Here is a 12908-nt window from a genome sequence, read left to right as displayed (position 1 = left end):
ATGACATATTGTTTTACAGCAAGCCCTCCTGATGTATGAACACAACAGGCCTACCGACTGTAGAGTGTAATCTATTTCTTCACCATAAGATGGCGTCTGATGTAACACGAGCGTTACTGGTTAGAATGAAGGGCTGGAATCAACGTCTACACCGAGCACTGTGTTTCCAACACTTACAACAAATCATTATTTTAGTGTACAGCAAGACTCTTAATGTATAAACACAATACTGATTCTATTTTTGAGAGTGGTGGAAGATATGTCTTCACCAGAAGATGGAATAATCCAAAACGGGGGAAAAACTCAAGACAGAGACTCATCAGCCAGACATTTCTCCGTTCTCTGTTAAAGAGCGGCTGAGATTGACACTAAAACAAGAATTGCTGGCAGCCCTTTTGATAGACGAGTATTTTCTTTGTCTGGAGGAGCTGCAGCATTTATTAACTGACACACAGTCTGTACTCTACATTTACTGCCTTATTGACAACTTACTGCTAACCTTCTTCTTTGCTCCACTTGTGTTCACGTCACGTTGCTGCCGCTCGCTCTCTGCACTCGCTCAACCACACACACATAGTTACACACACACACACACACACACACACGCACTGCCTTATTCCCTAACGGAGCTACGCTACTCCTTTGAAGAACGAAGAGAGGGAGGATGACTAAAAAGAATCCACAATAACGTAGAGTGTGAGTGAAATCATTAGTAGCCTGTTGATATTAATGATCGTCTGATATTTTAGCAGCGGCGCTCATCATTTTGCAGCGGTGGAGCGCCGCTGCTGAATGAATATAGTGGAAACACTGGAACCAGGTGAAGTGAAGATAACGTGTTACTGGAGGCTGATGGGTGTTTTTCCTGATGACTGCATGATTCCAGACAGGAAGTTTAGAAGAATAATGGACTTGGTTTCAAAGCCGCACTCCACACTTTGGTGTGGAACATTTTGGGTTTAATGAATGAGAGAGAAGAGTCCGTTAACATGAACGAGCCAGTATGTCAACTTGGCAGTATGTTGCCTGTTAAGGATTGAATGACTCTATACTCCTGTGCCAAATGTTTAATAGTAGTAGGAAAAGAAAAAAGGCCAAACGCGTACTGTGCCGGGGATTTGACAAATAATTTGAAATGCTCGTTAACTGCATTAGAATTGAATAGTTTTGATGAGTTGTGTGATCTGGCGGTCTTGAACAGTTCTAGTTATATTAACAAACACAGATTCAACGTAAGGCAGATGTTCTGTATGACATGACAAACTCAGATTTGTCCCCCGTTTTAGGTTGATGTAAATCAGCATTTAGCCGTCATAGAAAAAAGGGTCAAAGTGATATTAAGTTGTGTGAAAGTTGGGTATTCATTAAAGGCAGACATTAAAGCAAGATCACTTTTATTGGAGATTTATGTTAAAAAAGAATCAAAAGTTCTAAGCACGCCACTTTAAGGTGCTGCCTATTTAAATTCCCCAAACTTCATAGTTATCAAGCATGTGTTTGTTTGTTTGTTCAGGTCATCAACTGAAGAAGCACCTCAACCCCAACACATTTGTGTTTGGAGCTCTGAACAAACTGGAAAAGGAGGAAAACACTTAGATGTGACTCTTTCGATCGTGTCGTCTTTAGTCAAACTGCATTCAACTGAATCAAAGCCAGGCGTTTCTGCCAACACCTCTGTTCAACTGACGGTCAGACCCATTCAAAGCATCCTATTGGATGATCACTTCCCTCAGCAATCAGGCTGCTGTCATCTGTGTCACCTGCAGCTCCACCTGTCTTCACTTTGCAAGTAATCAGTACCATCTTGTGATCTACCTCACTGTCAAACTGTGGCTCCTACGATGCATTTTACACAAAATCCAAGAACCTTTGAGAACGTAGAGTCCATGTAGCAATAATGTTTCATTTATGTGTCCAAATACTTCCTGTTTTAAAAGCCATAAATCCAGATTTCCACCTCACTTGTGTTTAAATCTGCATAATACTGTTTGAATAAAGAAGAGACGAGTCCAGTCTGTGTGCTTTCCAGGCTGCTCAAACAATCACCAAAGCATCACAGTTGAACTTCTACAGAGGACAAAACAAGGCCAGTGAAAATAAAAACTTTGGTACACTTTCTAGTGTAGAGCGCACCAATATAGGTATAATACTAGCCGTAGTGAAAATTCAAAGACATGGTGCTTTTGGATCTACATCCATTCAGTGTGTGGAGTTTGTATTTAATAGATGGACTTGTGATTGTGTGCAATACCTATGATAACTAAATCCTCATGTCACAACCGTCCTTACAGTTTTTGTTGTTTTCATGGTTTGGGGCAGGCTGGGGGGTGTTCCACCACGGCGGCTTATATGAGTCCCAGCTCAGTAACCATGGTAACCATGGTAACTTAGTCAGCAGAACCAGCTGCTCTGTGTTAACGGTCAAGCTTAATTCAGCTGCATGTTAAAAAACGTCCGACAGACGGAAACAGACTGTCAAAAACTACGTAAATCTATTTCTGTACTTTACTCACAGTGACAGTGATCAGCTGTTTATATGGATCAAAAAGCTCTGAGACAGAATCATTCATATACAACATTTATGCTGTTTAAATGAGTTGCCTGTAGAAATCAAGTAGAAATCAAGCAGTCTGCCTACAGTGATCATTTTGGGTCTCTTCATACATGACAACATGTGGAAAAACATTTTAAACTACATAAATCTATTTCTGTACTTGACTCCCATCATAAGCGGCTGCTGCTGCGTGAACACTGACATCATGACGGAGACAGGAAGTCATTTTCTCTCAATGACCAACAATGTCTCCTGGAAGATTATGACAATTAAAGGGGGCAAGAAATTGAAGCAAAATTCACCGCTCTCTTCTCCTGTTCTGCCGTCGGGAAAAGAAGGAACTTGTCGCTGGCAAAAGTCAGAACCTGCTGCTTCTAAAATGCTCCCGATGCGTTTGAAACAGCTGTACTGTATCATGAACCAGTCAATAACATTCAGTCACTCTAATAAATATACACATGTCAGTTAGATGGTATTCTGCATGAGAAATAAAGAAAAGGTTGTGATATTATAGTGATATTTGACCCAGACAGACGTGATCACTAAGCGGTTTCTACTGTATTTATATCCTTCTCCAGTTTCTTTATCTCCAACTGCAACTTCATTTAACTTTCATTGACGCTTGTTAACGGACGTTTTGTGAAAGAGAAAATATATCAAAGAGTTTGATAATGTTGGAAAGTTGGTTGTCTGAAGTTGTGTACACCATTATTTTCATTATACATGTGATATTATCTAGTCTAGTGATAATATAACCACACTGATCTGAAGGGCAACACTACTGAATGTTCATTTATTAACAAATAAAGATAAAACCATCAACAGGGACAAGTGCTGCTCTTCACTTTCTCCACCCAGACTCATCAAGCCGGATGCGGTGATTGAACCGTCAACCTTCTGGTGATAAGTTCACTCCTCTAACATCCATTTTGTGCCGAGTCGTCTCCTTCACCTTGTTAACTGCAGTAGTTTTGACCTTTTTGGTGAAAACTCCTTTATATTCTTCATATAGTTTCATCAGCAGGTTTGTTCTGCTGCTCTAGTTTTCTCTTCTTTTTGTGACATAATATCGTCTTTTCTACAATCGACTGTTCTGGGCTGCTTATGTCCTCTGTGCACGTGCACACTTCAAGCTTATTCCAGTCTGGCTGGACTTAACGTCGACTGGACGCATCTAAGCTGCGTTAGAGGAACGACTTGATCCTCAAGTGAAAGCTGACGTTAATTCTAGCCAGACTTTTTCCAGTAAGCACAGCGTCCTTTAGCTGCGTTGATGGAACAACTCTGGACTGAAACTGAATTATGTTATGTTAACTTTTAGCATTTTTATCCTCTATCATGCTGTGTCAAAACATTCATCATTACTTTATTTAGGTTTTATATTTTGTCTTCTCGTGCTCTGTGGAGCCTCATTGTTGTCTTGTCCTGTGTCTTTTCTATTGTGTGTATTTTTGTGTGTGTAAGTGTGTATTTTTTGTGACTAACCATACTGCTGCTATTTTGAGGTTTGTAGTAACTGATTAAGTTAATAATCTGGCATTTAGCAGTGTTTGAAATCCACATATTGAATTCAATGAAATCAAAGAAGAGAAAGAGATGAACCGAGAGGATTCTGGCTCTAATTCACAGACTGAGAAACCACTTGAGATCTGAAACTTTGATAGAAGCGTATGTGTGATGTGCTGTGGTTGATGTTGTTGACAACGGTCGCTTAGATGCCACTGTACCATGTACTAGTGTTTAACTTTGTCAGTTAGAGCTGTTGCTTAACAAATGCTCACCTGTGTAGACTCTCAGGAAACAGGAGCATCACGTGCTTTGTGCATGCACACTTCATGCATGGTGAGAACAGCCTTACTGCTGCTAGCCTACTGCTCATATCTTTATTGTTGGTTTTAACTCATTTTAATTCATTGTTTGTTTGTGTATAAATAAGATTATTATGATTTGTATTTGCCTTTAATCACATGAATCAGGGGATATCATTAAAACATTTTTTCTACTTCTTCACCCTATCTGTTATGAGATTTTACTGTTTTAGATCCTTGAAATGTTAAATATTTGATGTCTGTTATTGTTCATGAAATCGTTATATTCCTGGAGCTTTTAATGATGGTACAGTTTTTTTTGTATATCTAAGAAGACCATATATGGAAGAAACAGGAAGTGTGTCAGGTGCCTTACCTGCTGATTGCTAATCAGGAGCCACCTGTGGCAGGTGAGTTGATATATAGGGTGAAAAAGTCTGTCAGTTGTTGCCCTGAGAAGGGTCGGTAGAGCTGAAACATTGGTCCCTGAAACAAATAATATCTTATGAAAAGATGGCTGCTATAGTTCATCATTGCATCAATGATCGGTGTGACTACTACTGCAACGTATGTCAGACTGCCACAGCCATCCAGGCAAATCTGTAAAATGTACACACTGAAAGCATATATGATCATAGCACAGTTATGAGGTGCACAAACACTCTCCAACATACAGGGTTACACCATGTAGCTGTGTGAAATCCTGTGAAAAATGTTGTAGGCTATAACTCATTCCTCAGAGACACACATCCAAAGGGGTACGTCTATTTGAAGGGGAGGTATCAGCACTGTGGAGAAGTCCAGATTATATATATATATGGCAGAAGAATATACTCTCCAATTACAGGCTTCTCTATAATATTGTAAAAATATACTGTATGAACAGCAATATGGGTTTAGATCTAATAGGGAAACTTGGAGCTTGTGGAGGAAATATCACCTGCAATAGAAAATAAGGAATATGCAGTGGGAGTATTCATGGATCTCAAAAAGCATTTGATACAGTTGACCAGGACTTATTATAGAAGAAATGACAACGATAACTGTTACTCACAAATACTGAAGGTTACTTGTGGGGTTCCCCTGGGCTCAGTGTTAGGACCATTGTTGTTTATTTTGTACATAAATAGTATATGTAAGGTTTCCAAAATATTAAACTATATTTGCAGATGATACAAATGTATTTTGTCACAGTAATAATTTGGAACAACTTTTGGATACAGTGGAAAAAGAACTGGAAATGCTAAAGAGTTAAACACTTAAACTAACTAAGACTAATTTAACTTTATAATATTTGAGAAGTGTTCAACTAACTCATACAGGAAACCCATGATGAATGATTAGCGCATTAGCGCGCTAGTTATATTAGCACATATTTCACCGTAGTAGCAGCTAATGTTACTGTTTGTTGCTAGTATGTGTTAGTGTCAATTAATTAAGAGCTCAAAATGCACTCGGCATGAGAAGTAAAGGAGCTTTAGGACGAGTTAAGTGACTGAGAACAACTGTCATGTACGTCTAATAGACTGAGGACCAGGAAACAGTCCTTGGACTCTATGGACGAGTTGATGTCTCCCGCTCAGTTTTCACTTCGTCTGGACTTGTCGCCCGCCAGCCTGTAACCTCACTCATCATTCCTCTCGTCATGCATCGCCCATGCTTCAACTCAGGGATTTGTGAGTAACAATTAACCAGTCCACCTGCTATTTTATTTTGTAGCTTGCATTTGCTAGTGCAGCGGCCATTTGTTTCAGGTCACTACGCTCCGAGCAACGACTCAGACCTGCAACGTTTGGTTCTGGTTTTAAAGGACACTGTTTTATTTTGGTTGCTGTGTGTGTGTCCGTGTGTGTGTGTGTGTGTGTGTGTGTGTGTGTGTGTGTGTGTGTGTCCGTGTGTGTGTGTGTCCGCGCGCGCGCGCCCTTAAATTAGGAGCTCCGTTATTGGTAAATAAGATAAAGAGAGGTCATAACTTCTGAGAAAGGTGGGAAAGCAAAAGGGAAATACATTTAAGTTTTGTGTAATAGTTTTATTTTATTAATTGGTTTAAATATTGGTTTTATTAAAGGGGGCGTATTATGCTTTTCCATATTTTTTATTTATATATATATATATATTATGCGTGTATTTGTTTGTCGGATGTTCATGTTAAAAGTGGCCAACGTGTCAAATAACGAGGTAAACGTATGTCACAGTAATCCCTGTGAGCAGAAAGCAGCAGCTTCAGACTGCTCTGAACGCTGTTTCTAACTTTTTTTTTTCTACTTTCAGCCCAAGCTGACGTCAGTTTGTGACGGATTTCTTTATATGGACATCTGCTACATGCACAGCACACAAGTTTGTGTAAACAAAACCACATAGAGAACCAAGAAACCCACTTTTTATTAAATCTAAAGGCTCTAAAATTTAAAGATTAGGTTGAATTTAAAACGGTTCAAATCATGTACAAAGCTAAAAATTGTTACCTAAAAGTATCCAAAAGTTGTTTCAAATGAGAGAAAGTCAACATGACTTGTGCAATAAATGATAAGTGAGGACTAATGTAAAATATCATTGTATTACAGTCAAAGGAGTTAATTTATGGAACAGCTGCAGTGAGGAACTGAAAACATGCAGAACATTTAGTAAGTTTAAATGAACATTTAAAAATAGCATATTAAACAAATATGACATGACAATCAGAAAGAGACTGGCATAGAAGGACAGGGGAAGTTGTTATTGGTTTGTTTTTTTGTCTTAATATCTTGTGATCGTTTTAACCCAAAACATGAGTACTAACAGCAACCATGAAAAGCTTTATATACCAAAATAAAGCCCTTCATCTGCTGATTTCAGGGAGCCTGAACACGTTATTTGGCCCTATAGTATTTGTGAAGCAGCTTGAACTAATATGTCTGTTTCTCATGTATAAAACTGATATAACCTTTGACCTCTGTGTATCACCCAAATTTAACTTCACACAAAGTGCACATAAAACAATCATCACAGCTGTGTCTTTTGACCAAAAGTGACCAGAGTGTGATATGTATTACAGCTTTTGAGTTAGCTGAGCTATCTAGTCCAATTAAGGCATTTTTCATTATTGGGCCCTTTGTGTTTACGAGGGAGTTGTGCACTAAGCCGCCATCCAAATGTTATTATAATAAGACAAGCTATACTTCAACATACTCATTCTGGTTTGTTTGGCTGTAAAATGAAAGTTTAAACAGTATATTAATGACATTTATTAACACATCTTACCAGAGACCTGAGACAGCTATCAATAGAACAACATTTTGAGAGGCCGAGCTGTGGTCTGCGACGTACACCACCCGTGGAATGGCGTACGTTCTCAAAAGCTTGACCTTCTGAGATGGTTTCAGGGGGACCTTGGATATCTTGTCCATCAAATCTTTTATTGTTTTCTGAGTGGGGTTTCAGGATCCTTTTCCAGGGAACTTTTGAGAGAGTTCCGAGTGGGTCAGGGTGTAAGACCCGCCACTCTTGACTGCGATCTAAGTGATGACAAGCGATCAAGCCAAGTGACCCCTCTGACTGACTGTGATAGGACAGGTCGCCTGCTGTCATAGAAGGAAAGATGTGGTCCACCCCGAGACGGGAGCATGCTCGTCAGCCGACGGCATGTGTTGCTGGAGTAGGGGCGGCTCCAGGCAGCACGGACATGGCGAGTGGAGTAGTAGTCAGGAGCAGGCTACTACTCAAGAGAAGGAAGGAGGAGAGCCCGGCTGGGACTCCTACCAGGAGAAAGGTACCACCTGGAGCGAGGAGAGCTCTCTTCCCGGCTGGGAAGAGAGCGGGAATGATCTTCCTTAGCACGGAGAAGGGATGGAAGCCCAAGCGGGCTAACACTGAACCCCACACCCAGCCTCTCCAACATGTGGAGAAGTGGATCAAGTACCAGATTGAAGCGCAGTGGAGACATCGGCTGGCCCTGTTTCACGCCCCCACCCTGATCCCAATCTTTCTGGTGTCGCCTTTAGCAATTTTTACTGCCGAGTAGCAATTCCTGTAGGAGTCCTTGATGAGACCTTTGATCAACTCATCCACTCCACGTCTCTCAAGCACCTCGGCAATATGCTTGTGGGAGACGGTGTCGAAGGCCTTGGTCAGATCAATGAACACTACGGCTAGCCGTGTGGCATGTCGCTCAGTGTGAGGTCTTAAAAGTACTTACACACTTACCGCAGATGAAAAGAATCACCCTTGGCTTGTGTGCTTTCCTTAGGTGAGTCTTGGCGGCCCGCACCAACCCACTTCGAGCTCTCAAAAGCAAACGGACAGCAGCCAAAGTTATCAGAACGAAGAAGATAAACTCATTCATCCATTCATGCTTGGTGGGGTCAGAACGACCCTGCCTGGTACCCCTGCCACTTACCAAAAATTGGAGCATTTTCACCTTGACGTTCAATTTTATGGGCAGGTGTCACATTATTATGGGCACCGTGGTGTCCTCCTGATGTTGAGTGCTCTCTTTTCACTAATTCTTGGCCACTCCTCCTTGTCCGAGTGTTGTCTTTAAAAACCCATGCTCAATTTGCACGCTACACTCTTGGACTTCCCGTGAGTCCAAACTTTCCATATTATTTAGTTGGACACCAAATATTTTAAGTGTTCCACAAGGATCAGAACTCTCTGATCCCATTGCGAATGCCCGTTGGTGCGCCCATCTGTGCTTCCAGGATTTACCCTCTTCGCCATGCTCTCCACAAGCATGTTACCAGCGGGACCACTAGGAGGTGAGGGCCCGCTATGATGCTACCATAGCCAGAGCAGCCTTTACCCAAGGAGATACTCTTTACCAGGCTATGGTTCTCTTCGCCCCAAGGGCTGTGGACAGCCCATGGCTGCCGCACATCCCAGGAGGCCAGCAGGAGTGGCACGCCTTAGCAGTCCAACCTTTGAGTCATGGTTACTCTCGCCAGGGTCAGCATGGTCCCGGCAGAGTGCTGAGGAGACGATCAAACCTGACTATCTAGAGGAAGTAAAAGTTATAACAAGGTTTCTGTAGGTGAACCGGCGGAAGGATCATTACTGATTTGCCTACCGTCGCAGGAGCGCGCACAGCAGTCGCCTCCGTAACGCTGAGGGCTGGGGTTGGTCTCTTCCCGTCTCCTGTCATGGTTGTTCTTAGGAGGGGGACACCTGCATTACAGTTTGACAGGTGTACTGCCCCAGTCAAACCACTGTCCCCGGAGCAGGGACTTTGCTCTGTGAACAGTGGCACACTTGCAACGATTTCATAATTCAGATGAATCGTGTTGCACACAAACATAAAACGGGTGTCCACGCATGTAGTGTGAGGCCCCAAGTCTAACGAGATAATCTGTGTTCATGTCAGACGCTCCTGTGAATTCACAGTAATTTACCTTTTTAGTTTGGCTTTTTGCGAGCTCGCAAACATCACATATGCTGAAAATGGGACCCCCTGGATCATGAAAGGAAAAACCTTAAAAACATTGAAATGCTGGTCCTCCCTAAGAGCCTTGGACTATCTTTTAGTGTCCTGGAAACTATTTTTCATAATTTTTCATATATAATATATATAGGGTTTTTATGAATTTTGACACAATTTTACTTATTTCCTTGTAAATGGTCACATCAAAAGCACATGCAATGAAAAGAGGAGGCCATACCGTGTGTTTTGAGCTGTATTTTGTCTGTTTTTAGTAGATTTGGTGTTTACATTAATTTGTTTGAGTAATATGCCAGCCACTGGCATATTACTGACACTGGATCAGAGTAGGGAGTAGCATCATCCTGGACATGCTACAGTTCTTTTATAATTAGTTTGATAGCTTTGATGACATCCAGCACTGCAACCCACTCACATTCTGATATGTTTACCAGACTCCTTGTCCATAAAAGGTATGTGCACTTTGTAACCGACATCAGTCTGCAATTACACTCTGTTGTGACTGTATGCTGATCAGGAAAGAGTCCCCACAGTTCTTTTTTAACCAAAGTTTAGTAGAAACCTGGAGCTGCACTGATGAGTCCACCTTAAAGAGAGTTTACTGTTATCACAATAGTGTGTGGAAGAATTATTACTGGGTTATAATATTGTGTGAAGTAAGACTCAGAAAACACGCATAGAAAATGTAGATATTTTCTCTGTTCTGATCACCTTTTTGGGTTTACTAACATTGATTAGTTTTCTGATATTTTTAACGGGTGTACTTTGGAGATTAGTTGAAGACATAACTTAAATCTTTTACTACATTTTTTTTGTCTTTTAATCTGCCAAAATGGGCAGTGTTAACAGTAGAAATCATCAAACAAAGTATAGATATGATAATGTGGACCTGTCCGCTCCAAAAATAAACTACATGAGAGTGAACTATAGTGATTCATCTGTGAAACAAATAAACATTTGGATTACTGAATCCAGCTTTCCGAGTACAGAAAGTTTCAGTATCAGACAGCTAAATCAGCTGAGAGAAAGACTGCAGGAGAAGGAAAAAGAGACTGAGAATAAAAAAGGCAAAAGTAAGTTCATAACAGATTGGAAAGCTTTTAGTTTATGGATGAAAGAAGCACAAAACAGGGACAGGAGACCACAGGCAGGGATAGGTAGGATCTCATCTGTGTCTCAGTGTGTCAAAATGCAGGATTCTGAACTCGACTGGGTGCCGCCCAGGAGACGCATCAACCCGCTGCAACAACAAGATGAACAGCAGCCCAAGCTCGTCAGACGCCTTATCCACGGCCAAGAGCACCACCGCCACATAACTCTGACTGTCCTCCATCTCCGGTTCCCCTCATCTACCCTGATACATCTGTCTTACCAGGACATTGCAACAGAAGATTAACAGGACAAAGCTGCCTCTCCTTCTCATACCAGGTCTGGTCTGGTATTCAAAGGATCTCAAAATCCATCCATCGTCTCTATGAATCCATTCATCACCCTCCCATCTCCAGTGAGAACTGACACAGAGGGAAACATGCACCGGATCCTGAATCTCCCCATGATGGAGGTAGCAGGTGCAGATGGACATGCGATGTTAATCCACAGACCATGGACTATGGAGGACGTTAAACAGGCAATGACTCACCTTTCATCACCATCAGATGGATGTGGCGCGAAATTTGCTGTTGAACTGATTGTGTTTGCAGAGAGTTTCGCCCAACAAGCTCTGAACTGAGACGGCTCCTGGTGGTAAAGATGGGCAGTAACTGGGCCAAGATCTCAGCAGGATATCCAGAGAGTGATGTGAGACTGGCTGACCCCGACGACGCATAATGACAGCACAGCCTATAGAGTTCACATCACAGATTTCTGTGAGCGCATCCAAGCAGCTTTCCCTGTGAGATTGGACATGAGCAAAATATCCTCATGTAAACAAGAAGATGATGAAAGTGTTTGCAACTATCTCACTGGTCTGACAGAAGTTCACAACACACACAGCAGCCTGACACCTCCAGCTGACCTGAATAATAATGCTGTTACAGCATGGGAAGCACATTTGAGAAACAGCTTCCTAAATGGACTGAAACCTGATATTTCCAACATGGTGAAACATATATGCATCACCTGGGACTCAGGCAAATTAAGCCTCATGGAAGCACATGCTGTCCTCAAAGAAAGCCAGAAGAGGAAAGGAGAAAAGAAAGAGAAAGATCTCCACATGGCTGCATTGACTATGTTCCAAGGACATGCCAGAGGGCGCGGACACGGCCGCAGCAGAGGTGGACTTAGAGGGGGCCGTGGAGGACGACGCACGACTGATCCAGATGCTTGTTTTCACTGTGGCGAGAGAGGACACCGGGCCAAAGAAAAATCCAACTTACAAGCACAAGGCCGATCGACTCGGGGCGGCAGCCCGGGAGGGGGAGGAACCGGCACCTTTGACCACACTGACGCACGATGAGAGACAACCTACACATCAGATGGGTGATTGCACCACACACACACACACACACACACACATACACATACATGTATGCACACACTGATTGATGATGCCAAAGCTCAGTTAGAGAAGAAGCAGGAAACTGAACTGAAGCTAATGCAGACATGCCGACACACACACTCCTTGTACATGGTAAGCATGTAACATTTCTTGTTGATCTGGTGCAGACCAGTGGTGACAGGGTTATGCAACGATTTGGCAATATTATTCAAGTGGTTAGTTATCTCTTGTATGGTGGCATTGTGGTCACGTATGAAAGTACAACATTCAGCTCCAATTAGTGCACAGGTTCTTCCTTGAGAAGCCAGTAAATAATCCAATGCAGCATGATTTTGTAAAGTCATCATTCTAACAGCAGTCATTTCTTGTGAGGGCATGGACATGCCTTTTGCAGTAGTGTTTGCAAGGTCTTCAACCAAATGAGAAAGGTCTCTTATTTGATCCAAAGCCGCCATGACTCTGTAACTTGGAATGAGAGCACCGAAAAATCTTGTCCATGGTGTTTGTGTGTGTGTGTACAAGTCTCTTTTAACATTGCGTGCTTCAGGTGGCACGGTAAGGACTCTCATGGCTTGTATCACATGATCCAGACCGCATCTTCCAGACCATCCAGTAAAAATTCATAAGCTTTCATGC

The sequence above is a fragment of the Thunnus thynnus genome, chromosome 6, assembly GCF_963924715.1.
Source record: "Thunnus thynnus chromosome 6, fThuThy2.1, whole genome shotgun sequence".
Classification (NCBI taxonomy): domain Eukaryota; kingdom Metazoa; phylum Chordata; class Actinopteri; order Scombriformes; family Scombridae; genus Thunnus; species Thunnus thynnus.
Note: the sequence above shows the minus strand (reverse complement) of the source record.